We start from the raw sequence: 12,681 nt of genomic DNA, 5'->3' as shown, positions 1-12,681 counted from the left end.
TATAAAATCCCCCCCAAAAAAACAACTCTCTGTAGCCAGAGTAGAAAAGACTAGAAATTCATAAAAATAGCAGTTTACCAGTTTTCCTTGGATAATGAAATTAAAGACTTCAGTTCCTTCACTATAGTTTTCTATATTTGAAAAACCTCTTAGTTACTTTTCTAGCTCCTGAGACAAAATACCAGATACCAAAAGTTAAAAGAGAAGAGATTTGTTTTAGCTCACGGTTTGTAGAGGTTTCAGTTTATAGTCATAGTCCATAGTCGGCACCAAGGCAGGATGGCGTGGCAAACAATGCAGTAAGCCTGCCTTCTTTCTGTTTCTTTATATTCCATCCAGGCTACAGGCCTACTCATTGGTGCCATGTATACCCAGGGTGGGACCTCCATTATCTGCAATTTAATCCCAGTATCACACCTTAATCCACATTCACATACCTACCTTAACTTAGCCAACTTTGTATCTACGAGTACATGAGGCTTTTAGGGACATGGAGATACAAGCCATAATACTCTGCAAATACGTTTCTCTGTATAAAACTTTTAGAATTAAAAGCAATAATCACTTTACAGGATATAAATGTTCTCTGCTAAAATTTTGGAAAATATAGAAAATATTTTTTTTTGGAGACAGGATTTCACTGTGTATGTAGCTTAGGCTGACCCTGAACTCGCTATTTAGCTCAAGCTAGCCTTGATCTTTTTGTGTGTGTGTGTGTGTGTGTGTGTGTGTGTGTGGTACCAGGGATCGAACTCGGGTCCTTGCACTTGCGAGGCAGGCCACCAAACCGCTGAGCTAAATCCCTGGCCCAAGCTAGCCTTGATCTTAAGATGATCCTTCTACCCCAGCTTCCTGAGTGCTGGGATTGCAAGCATGCACCACCATGCTCAGGAAAAAAAGAAATATTTTAAAATGAATAACAGACTCCTCAATTTTAAAGTAACAATAAATGGAAGACTGTGTGGAACCTATAGATTGGGAAAAATATTTGCAAATCAATTATCTAATAACAGCTTAGAGTGTAGTATAAAAACCCTTTAGTGTGAAAAGACACTTAACAAAAAGACAATCAAAGGCTTTGAGAAGATATTTCTTCAAAGAAATATTTTAAAATGAATAACAGACTCCTCAATTTTAAAGTAACAATAAATGGAAGACTGTGTGGAACCTATAGATTGGGAAAAATATTTGCAAATCAATTATCTAATAACAGCTTAGAGTGTAGTATAAAAACCCTTTAGTGTGAAAAGACACTTAACAAAAAGACAATCAAAGGCTTTGAGAAGATATTTCTTCAGAGAAGAGATCTGTAATTGGTCAGTAAGCAGAAGAAAAGATGCTTTTCATAATTAGTCTTTAGGGAAATAATTTGCGGAAAGAATAACCCCTTCGCATCCACTAGATTCATCATAATAAAAAGATGGACAATAACACATTTTGGAGAAGGTGTATACTAATTAGAACCTTCATGTATTGGCAATGAAAATGTAAAATGATGCTTTTCTCAAGCATTCTTACATATCTTCAAGTGTTAAAGTAGACTTACAGTGTGATCCAGCAATCCCAGTCCTAGTAATATACCCAAGAGAATTGAAAACATATGTCCACACTGAAATTGTACATGAAAGCACATAGCTGCATTATACATAATAGGTAAAAAGTAAAAACAACCCAAGTGCCTGCCCATGATGTAACAAAGGACAGCTTAACACACAACAGAATAGAATTCCTTCATGCAAAGGAATGATGTGCTATAACTTTGAAAATACCATGTTAAGCGAAATAAAGAAGATGCGAAAAACTGCTTATTGCAGAGTTTGTTTCTATTAGATGTCTACAAATATATAAAGATACATTGCTGGTTTTCGGGGCTGGAGAGAGGGCAGTAAGTAAAGTGACAACTAGTGGATATGGAATTTTTTCTTTCTGAGGTGATGAAAATGCTTTTGGAGAAGTGATGGTGGTTGTACAAACTTGAGAATACAATGAAAAGTCATGGAAATTGTACTTTAAAAATTTTTAAGGAGCTATGTAACTTAATTGAGGGGTGTGGAGGTAGAAAGGAGAGGCTGAAGAAGTAAGTGCCTAAAGGGGCAGTGATTTATATCCTTGGCAGCCTGGATCTTACTGACATTGTTGTTACAGAAAAGGTATACTTTTTAAAGGGGTGACTTTTCCCCCCTGGTGTTGCTGGGTATTGAACCCAGGGTGGTGGCACACATTCCACAGCAGGCTGTTTATCATGGAAAGCTCTAAAAGGTTCGCCATCACTGACAGGGCCTTCACTCTGATATCCCCCCACTCCATGCAAGGCTAAATTGTGCGGGCTGAGCTGCAACTTGGCAGTCCTCTTGCCTTAGCTTCCCAGAATGCTGAGATTACAGATGTGTACCACTGTTCCTAATTAAAGTGTGACTTTTAAAGTATGAATTGTATATGAATTTGTTATATTTTAGGTCTAAAATGTCCCCCCAAAGTCTCTTATCTACAGGTGGGGTCTGGTTAGAAGAAGGTGAACAGCTGGGGGTATGACCTGAAAGGGTGTGTTTTTTTCCTGGCTCCTCCCTTCTTTCTTTGCTTCCTACTTGCCATGAACTGAGTAACTTTCCTCTGCCGTGTTCCACATGCCTGCAACCAAGCATGAACTGAGCTCTCTAAAGACATGAGCCAAAATAAACTCTCCTCCTTTAAGTTGTGGGTTTGGTCATTTTTTCCCAGCCATGGGAAGTGACTAATACAGAATTATATCTCAGTCTTTAAAAAGAAACAGTGATTAGCAATATATGTTAGAAACAGCATACTGCACACAGGATATTTAGAAAGCCACACCCAGTTTTCTGTATATTTGATTGGATTTTCATACATCAAACTGGAAATCAATTATGAGCAAAATTTGAAAGTAGTCAGAAAAATGGTATTCTATGTAAATGAATGTCTTATCAAAAAACTGGTGTCCAAAAGACAGAGTAATGACATCTTAAAAATCCTGTAGTTATAAACAAGAATGAAACATCAGAAAAGATGGTAATAATATAAAGGATCAGTTTTTAAAATTTCATTATGAGAAAAACTGTTTAGAGAAAGTGTGTATGTATACATATATATTTTGGTGGGGGTACTGGGGAATCGAACTCAGGCCCTTACATTTGCAGGGCAGGCAGCAGAACTACTGAGCCAAACCCCGGCCCCTAGAGAAAGTATAATTATTAAGAGTGGTTCAGAATATATGTTTAAGTAAAACCTTATCACCATGGTTATCCAAAGGATGGGGACACAAAATCTTAAATTGGCCCTGGCCCTGGGAAATACAACAGTAGCTCAAATGAGATGGTAATGAAAGCACAGCATATTAAAGTTTGTGAGATTCACCTAAAGCAGTGCTCAGAATTAAAAACCTTAACTTTCTGTGGAAGAAAAGCTACTTGAAGAAAGAAAGAATGAAAAATTGGCTATTACTACAGATAGGATAGCCATTAAAAAGATAGTAGGAAACATGAATAATTTTAGGCCAATAAATTTAACATATGGGCATATTCAGTAAAGATAGAATTTACTAGAACTGACACAAGAAAAAAAAAATTATGGAAGAGAAGAGCCATATAAAGAAATTGGATTGTTTTTAAAACCCTGTAGAACTCCTCACATCAGTTAGTTTATTGATAAATTCTATAAAACAGACTTTTCTTTCCAGAAAAGAGAAAGAGGACCTTTTCTAACTTGATTTACGGGATGGAATAACTCTTGATACTAAAATTCATTAAAATTGCACACCAGTATCCTCATGCATATGGATATCAAAGCCTTCCACAAATACTAGAAAATTTAATTAAGATTTTATGTATTGTACATATACGCATGTAGTACAATACAAACTAAAGCTGAGTTAAGTTTATCCCAGGAATTTAAGATTGATTGAACACTTAAATATCAGTATAATTCACTGCACTGGCATAATCATATGGTAAGATCAATAGATATAGAAGAAAAAAACATTGATAATTCAATAACCATTTGTCATCAAAACCTTTAGCAAGCTTAGGGATAAAAGAAAATTTTCTAAATTTGACAAAGAGTGTATATGAAAAGGCTTTTGATAAAACCATCCTGAATGATGGTTTATTGAATATTCACTCTAAGACCAAGAAAAAAAAGCAAGGATATGTTCCATTACTTCCACAGGCAGTTCTGCTTTTCTTTTAAAAAAATCACTGTGCTGTTAGTAAAAATTGAGCAATAAAAACCAAAGGACTTACAGGGAATAGGTTAGGGACTGTCTTAGTTATTTTTGTGTTTTGGGGACAAAATACAATACACCCATAAGTTAAAGGAGCAAAGGTTTTTTTAGCTTACAGTTTGTAGAGGTTTCAGCCCATAGTTGGCTGGATCCAAAGCAGAGTGGCATGGCAGAGAGGCGTTGCAGAGGAGAAACAGTTTATGGTGAGGCTGGCGGGAAGCAGTGAGGCTTCCTTTCTCTTTCCCTCTGTATTCCATCCAGGCTACAAGCCTATTGTTCGGTTCCACACACACCCAGGGTGGATCTTCCCTCTTGAGTAAATCCATCATCTGTACCTAGAACTGTGCTAAACCAATCAGAGGGCTAATCCATTATCATGCACCAGTGATCCATTTACCTCCTAAAGCCTACATGAGGCTTTGGGGGGGCATCTCAATACAAGCCATAACAGACATATCATCCCCCAAATTTTCAGTGACCAAAAGCTAGGAACCTAATAAAATTCAGAGTACAATTTTATATATGTTAAATGATTAAGAAATAGGGGTATACTATGACAAATATAGTACTAGAAGTTGAAAAAGATAGGAGGTTGCTTCTGGAAATAATCATTGAAGGAATTGCAGCTTGTCTTTTGTGAAATAGTAAAAGGTGTGCTATCTTGAATCCAATGGAAAGTTGTAATATTTGATGTGAATGAGTGTAGCCTCTACCACTTGAAGTAATGGGTCCATTTCTGAAGTAATTGAGTGCACATGCATATTCTTTATTTCTGTGCAGATTGTTCTAGCTGTGTGCAGTTTTCTCTGTGCACCATTTATCTCTTGTGGACTGCATTTATATGCACAAACAGAATTCACATGTTCAGCTTCTTTCCTAATATATCAGTCCCATGGAAATGCACAGTACTTGCACAGAAAGTTTACAGGCTGGGTGTGGTGGCGCATGCCTATAATCCCAGCACTTGGGAGGCTGAGTCAGGGGAGGATCGCCATGAGTTTGAGGCTAGCCTAGCCTAGCCTACGTATGAATCCAAGAGCAGCCTGAGGTACACAGCAAGACCCTGTCTGAAAACAAAAACAAAACAAACAACAAAAGCTCGTGGAATGTATGATTTATCAATATACAGACAAAAAGGCACTTAGCATCTGTAGTCATTAGGCAAATGTGAATTAAAACTAAATGAGATACTATTTTTTTATGTTCAACTAGTATACCTAAAATGAAGAAGACTGACAGTACTAAGTCTGAGGTCATGGAGTAGCCAGAACTGCCATATATTGCTGGTGGGAGTTTAAAATCTATCGCATTGAAAAATACAGTTTGACAGGATTTTGTTTTTGTTTTTGCTTTTGTGGTATTGGAGATTGAACTCAAGAGCCTTGCATATGCTAGGCAGGCTCTGTCCACTGAGCTCTACCCTCAACCCTATTTATTTTTTTGTGAAATGACATGAGGTCTCAGTTATCAGTCTGGTCTTGAACTTGTAATCTTTCTGTCTCAGCCTTCCAAGTAGGGCAATTTTCTTAAGGTAGTCTTTAAATAATGTTAACTGTACATTTAGATTGTATGACCCAGGATTTCTGCTTTTCAGCTGTGCATACTCAAGAAAGATGAAAATATATGTGTACACAGCTTCTTGATTAATGCAATAGCAGTTGTCTTATTAGCCTAAATCTGAAAACAGTTCAGATACATGTTAATATATTTTTGGATAAAGAGATTATGGTATATTCATTCACTGATATGCTACTCAGTGACAAAAGGAATTAATTACTAATATGTATAGTAGTATGAATGAGTCTCAGAAACACTGTGCTAAGTGAAAGGTGCAAGGTTATACAATACTACCTGTTGTACAGTTTTATTATGCACAAAACAAATCAGTTTCTAAGATGAGAATGAGAGAACTGATTACGAAGGTCATGAAGCATCTTTTGGTAGGGTTTGGGAGTTTGATGATAATGTTCTATGCCTTATTTGGGCTGTGGTAGAGTAACCAGTCACTCTAGTGTTAAGACTCAAATAACTTCACTAACAATTCCTATGTTTCATTTTATTGACTCACTTATCAACAAAATTGACTTATTTTAAACAGTTTAATGAGAGAGGTGTGAATAGTTGTGGCCTCTCCCTTGTGGACTTTGAGTACTATCACTCAATGATATGCCCTCAGGCTTTATAATATTGGCAGATATTACTATGGAGGTAAGTACTGGGACCTTGTGAGTTAACCTTTCCTTGGTGGAGAAGGGGAGTTTTCTAGAGGAAATACATCTCCCGCTTTCTGGTACTAGGGATCAAACTCAGAACCTTATGCTTGCCAGGCAGATGTGGTACCACTGAGCTACATCCCTGGCCCTCAGAAACTTATTTTTTTCCTCTGTACCAGGGATTGAACTCATTCAGGACCTCAAGCTTGCAAGGCAGATGTGGTGCCACTGAGCCACCCTGCCCCCCTTTTTGAGACAAAGTCTCACTTTGTAGTTCAGTCTGGCTTCAAACTTGTGATCCTCCTGTCTCAGCCTCCTGAGTCCTGGGATTACAGGTATGTGCCACCATGCCTGGCTGTAGGAAGTGAGGTAGAAGCTGAATCAGAGGATTGAGGAGGATTTTCTTTGGTCCCATATATAAGTGATTGGATGATAAGGGGAGAGTTTTAGACAGGAATAGTTGGTGTGAAAATGTAGAAATGAGTTTATGACTGAAAGAACTGTGAGGAAATGTTGACCGTGATGAGACATTCAAGAAAGTGGAGTAGGGAATTTTTTCTTTTACAGTTTAATGTATTTTAATGGCAAACTTACAGAAGCAGCACTGAAAGACAACATTAAAAATGTACTAGCATGTAAGACAACTCAGAAAAGTAGTCACTGGATGGAATCTACTATACAATAAAAAGGCTACAAATACCATTTGGTTGCCATCAATAAGAAACTTACTTTTTTTGAAAAATCTAAATACTGGCCCTGTCCAGAAAAATTTTAACATGTTTGTTTGTTTGTTTTTGGTACCATGGATCAAACTCAGGACCTTGTGCTTGCAAAGCAGGTGGCAGCACCACTGAGCTAAATGTGTGACCCTATATATTGTTAAAAAGTTGAACTGCTGAAACTTGTTCACTGAGACATTTTGATTTGCCTTAATGCTTTACATGCCTGCCTTAATATTAAAAATTCACATACAAATGAAAATGGCAAAACTGTCAATACCTGATTTCTGACCCCTGTTTTCCACTTGCAGTCATGTACTTAGGTACCTCATGACCCTGGGGTGGGGGGAGGTGGGGGTTGGAATCTAACATTCAGAATTACCAATAACAGGAAGAAGAGAAAATATTTTTGAGAATGAAATGTTTCCCACTATAGCGTATTCTTAAGCACGTTCTCCACATACGTGGAGTGCTGGTTGGATTGTTACATGTTTGGCATGGATGGTGCACAGGTTGGTATCCTCAAACAGATCTGCTTCCAGCAAAGCACTGATAGCTGCACTCTGGAAGCCCAGTTCTGTTTGGAAATCCTGAGAAGTTTCTCACAGTAGACGCTGGAAAGGACGTTTGTGAATCAGTAGTTCAATGAGTGAACTTCGGTTAACGTCTAATTTCAGAGTGCCATAGCCCTAAGCCTATAACCATGAGGTTTCTTCAGCCCTCCAGTAGAGGGCGCACTTTTATGAGCGGCTTTTGTAGCCAGTTTCCTGGGCACTTTACCACCAGTGGATTTGTGGGCAGTCTGCTTTGTATGAGCCATGGTACAGGGACCTCTTCACCCTTTTCCTGGCTGGAGCTCCGTGAGCTAGAGGTGTCTCTGGTGTTGGAGAGTGATGGCCAGTAGGGAATGTTTGTGAGGAGTATTAATGTGTGGAGGGAGTAAGTGAAATGGTACTGAGAGATTATGCTGGTTGAGAGTTTATTAGAGATCAAAATAATTTGTAATCTTAAAGGCTTTAGAAGTGGTTTGATTTTATCCTAAAAGTAAAATTTAGTGGAATGAAACTGATTTGTATTTTAGGAGAATCACTGTGGCTCCCAAAGTAAAAAATGAATTAAGGGTGGAGGGGTAAGACTAGTCATGGTACCCAGCCATGAAGCTTTTCAGAAACCATCATTAGCTCTTAGCCTGTACAAGCAAAGTGGCAGTGGGGATGTTGAAAGCTAAGTGAATGTCAGATCTCTTTAGGATATAAACTCAACAGATCTGTATTGGATATGGATGATGAGGAGAAGGAGCAGTTGAGGGAAAAAACATTTGCCTCTTTTTGTGTAGGCTAGAATGTTGAGGGGCCCCTGCTTGCCTCACAAGCACAAGGTCCTGAGTTTGATTCCCGGTACCAAAAATAATAATAATTAAATTAAATTAAAAAAAGAAAGTTGAAAAATACCAATATTTAAGGAATGACTGAGGAAGAGGCAAAAGAGGCTAAGAATAGATAAGAAAATGAGACATGTTGATAACACAGCAACTTGTGGATGTGGACTTCATGGAGGATAGTAAAGGGGTTAGATGTTTGGTGAGTACTTAAAAACAGGCAAGGATTAAAATTCATCATTGTTGGTCTTCGAGCAGTTATAACACAGTGGTAAGGGTAGCAGATAGATTGTAGTGGATTGTTAAGAGGTAAGAGGCTTTTGTGAGTTAAAGGTAAATGTAAAAAAGGAGATGAGATAGAGGGCTATAGCCAAAGAAAGAGTGAGGTAGAGGGGAGGGGTTTGCTTTTGGTTTGGGGTAGCTGCTGTTTTGTTTTAAGATGGAAGAACATTATGGGAAACAGTAATCAGCAAATAGCTAAAGATGTTGTTATAGGAAAGTAGAAGAGTAATTAATTGATCTGTGTTTCAAAGCTTCAACAACGATTCTAAGAAAAAGGATGAGGACAAAACCTTAGATTTTTAGTGGGAAGAATAAGATTGATTACAGGTAAGCTGATAGATTGCATACTGGTAGAATTAGAAAATTGAAGAAATGCTTGAGTTCATTACTTTGTACATTGGTTCGGTTTATCTCTTAGTTTTTTTTATAATACATTCTTATTCTGAAAATAGTACTTCAGAAGAAATATGTGAAAAGTCTTCTTTTCTGTCCCCATGTATATACACATTAAAATACTCTTGGAAGAAAATTTAAGATTTTATTAAATTTAAGCTTTTAAACTATGGCATCATTTTCTGTGCACATTCTGAATTGCTTTCTATTGGCTACTCCTGCATGTTTAATAGGATGTTACATTCTTTATAAGTGATATGAAAAAATAGATTTTTTTTGAGATTTTTTATTGAGCTTATGAATAATTAATAGTGTTAGTTTTTCACTTACAGTTTTAGTTTCATGGTTTTAATGCATCTGGACACATTCCAGTCAGTCTGAATTGATACTTTAACTAATTGGTATAGATGATAATCTCTAAGGATAGAACTTTTTGAATTACTGTTTTAAAAATAAAATTAGATTTAGCTTATCATGAGTGTGTTTTTATTGAGCTTATGAATAATTAATAGTGTTAGTTTTTCACTTACAGTTTTAGTTTCATGGTTTTAATGCATCTGGACACATTCCAGTCAGTCTGAATTGATACTTTAACTAATTGGTATAGATGATAATCTCTAAGGATAGAACTTTTTGAATTACTGTTTTAAAAATAAAATTAGATTTAGCTTATCATGAGTGTGACTTAGAAGATTAATGGAAGTGAATAAACATAGTGTCACACTCAACATCTTTATCTGTAACAGTTTGTTTGGATCAAAAAAATAAGCACTGGGCCGGGGATTTAGCTCAGTGGTTCAGTGGCCTGCCTCGCAAGCGCAAGGACCCGAGTTCGATCCCCGGTACCAAAAAACAAACAAACAAACAAACAAACAAACAAAAAAATACGCATTTGCAAGGCTAATATACATTTGAAAAGATTAGAAATGTAATGAGTCAGGAGTTGTGGTATCATTGTGAATCTTTTAAACAAATATTTCCACCCCCCCACAAGGTAATCAGGGAAAGAGGGAGCATTCATGAGCAGGAGTTGAGGGGCTTTGGCTGAGACATGTCACTTTTATGCTACAATAAATTGAGCTACTTTGGCTGCCTAAGCAGATCTATCCCTTTTCTCTTACTGCTTTCTCCTGTTCCCTGAGGTTTCATTTCATTATTTGCTTTCTTAGAGATGGGCTTGTGTCGAAGGGTAGGTATGTACAAGATATTCCCGCACTCTTTTGATGAAACCCTCTGGCTATGAAGCCTAGTCATTTGTGATTGTCAGTTGTCATATGTAAGTGTCAAATGTTCATTACACTTAGGAAGCTGTGGAGGAACAGAAGTATTGAAAACATTAAGCAAAAGCACTTTTTGGTTATAGGAACCATCAGGATTAGTAGTCTGGCCAAGCAAAAATTACTCCAAAAATAGTATTTTTCTTTAGACTTCTCTAACCAACCCTGTTTTGAGAGCTCTCAACTCCTTGTTGCATTATTAGGTTACGTACAACATTTAAGAAATTTGAACAGTTCTTAAGTAGGTGAAAAATCAAGCTACCTGAATGGTTTTCTTTGGAATAAGAATATTCATTTTTTGGGTACTCATTTACAGCCCAATTATGAAATCAACGGCATAGAGAAGTAAGTGTACAGTATGTGAAAGCCCATTTTGGATTTATTTATTTATTATATGTTTTTCACTGTGTTGGAGGTCAAACTGAAGGCCTCAGGCATTCTAGGCAAGCACTTTACCCTCAACTTCATTCCTAGCTTGACTTTATTTTTTTAATTGACCAGTTAAAATCCGTATATATTTATGTTTAGAAGTTGAAAAACATTTTAATTCATAGGTTAAGTATACTGTACCAAAGTCAACTTTTCTAGAAAATATTAAAAGTTGTTTTATATTTCTAATATGTCAGAACTTTTTTAATTAAGTGAACTTGTAAATCATAGAGGTAGATTTATACACTTGAAGTAGAAAAACAATTGAACTTAAACAGAAATAAAAATAATGCTAATTCATTTTAACATAATAGCTGTTATATAAGTAATCATATGTGAATTTATAGGATATAAATATAATATTTTTTTAAACTTTAAGAGCTAAGTTTTTTGCTTTTGGTAGTACTGAGGATTGAGCTGTATCTCCAACACTTCTGATTTTGAATTTGGGCCTTGCTAAGTTGCCTAGGCTGGTGTTGAACTTTCCACCCTCCTGTCTCAGCCTCCTAAGTAGCTGGGATTAGAAGCATGTTTCACTTGTTTCAAGTGGCGCATGAGAGACTACCTGAACATAGGCTTTGTGTGAGCAGTGAAGCTGGGTGTAGGCTGGGCTGAGATTGTGAGTGAGTTCAACAGCTGACCAGAAAAGTTAAGGTTTTATAGGGTTATAATTTTAAGGAATCTGCATGGGATGCTTGGGGCCAGAGTTCCAAAGATGGTGTGCAGATTTTAGGTGAGATTGGGGAGATTGTATGTCCTATCTTAAATTTTCTTTATGGCCATTTGTTCCATTTCCTGAGGGCAGTATGGCCCTTTAGTGGTATCCTGTTGTTTGTGGAGTGCTGCATGTTTCCTGAGAGGGTCTCATTTAGGTCAGGCATGACACCAGTAAGCCTAGCCTTAGAGCTACTTTTTAACTGATTTGTTAAGGTTTAATTGATAATAATAAACTACATGCTCAAATAATAGTTACACTAAAATTTACATATTCATTTTCATCTGTTGATTGTTTCCTGGTTTTGACTGTGGTAGATAAAGCTGTTGTGAATATTCATGCACAGAGCTTTGCATGAACATATTTCATTCCTCTTAGATAGTTGGTTAATTATGTAATGGCTGGGACAGTGATAGGTGTGCTAAACTATTTTTCCAAAGTACTTGTGCTATTATGCATTTCCACCATCAGTATGTGAGATTTCCATTCTACATCCTTTGAAATATCTGATATGGTCAGTTGAAAACCTGTTTTTGTTTTTGTTTTTTGTCCTTTTTAAGTTTATTGATACATTTTAGGTGGATAATACAGTTACATTCATCATTGGGATCTTGTACCTTTACATGATGTATCTTTTTTTTTTTTTATTTTTTTGGTTCCAGGGATTGAACTCGGATCCTTGCACTTGCAAGGAAGGCCACCGAACTGCTGAGCTAAATCCCTGGCCCTACATGATGTGTCTTGGTTCTTATTCATGATGTATCTTGATTCTTATTATAAATGTATAATATGTGTTTTTTGTTTTGTTTTTGGTACTGGGAATTGAACTCATGACCTTGTGCTTAAGAGGCAGGTGCAGTGCTACTGAGCTAAATCCCTGGCCCTGAAAACCTGTTTTTAAAATTTTATCCTTCCTTTGGTGTATTCTTTTTGGTACTGGGGATTGAACTCAGGTCCTTGGCTTGCAAGGCAGGCTGAGCTAAATCCTGGCCCCTTTTATATATTCTTACAAATATTATATATATATATATATATATATAT

General features: G+C 36.7%; 1 protein-coding gene across 1 annotated transcript in view; it reads left to right on the top strand.

Moving 5' to 3' along the window:
• The window catches only part of LOC117287032 (autophagy protein 5-like), a 20,875-nt gene that overhangs the window by 7,473 nt on the left and 721 nt on the right, over positions 1 to 12,681 (top strand). The gene's annotated exons all lie outside the window — the stretch shown is intronic.

This window comes from Fukomys damarensis, unplaced genomic scaffold (assembly GCF_012274545.1).
Source record: "Fukomys damarensis isolate Sample0158 unplaced genomic scaffold, DMR_v1.0_HiC HiC_scaffold_20, whole genome shotgun sequence".
In the NCBI taxonomy this organism is placed as follows: domain Eukaryota; kingdom Metazoa; phylum Chordata; class Mammalia; order Rodentia; family Bathyergidae; genus Fukomys; species Fukomys damarensis.
Note: the sequence above shows the minus strand (reverse complement) of the source record. Positions and strands in the feature narration are given on the sequence as shown.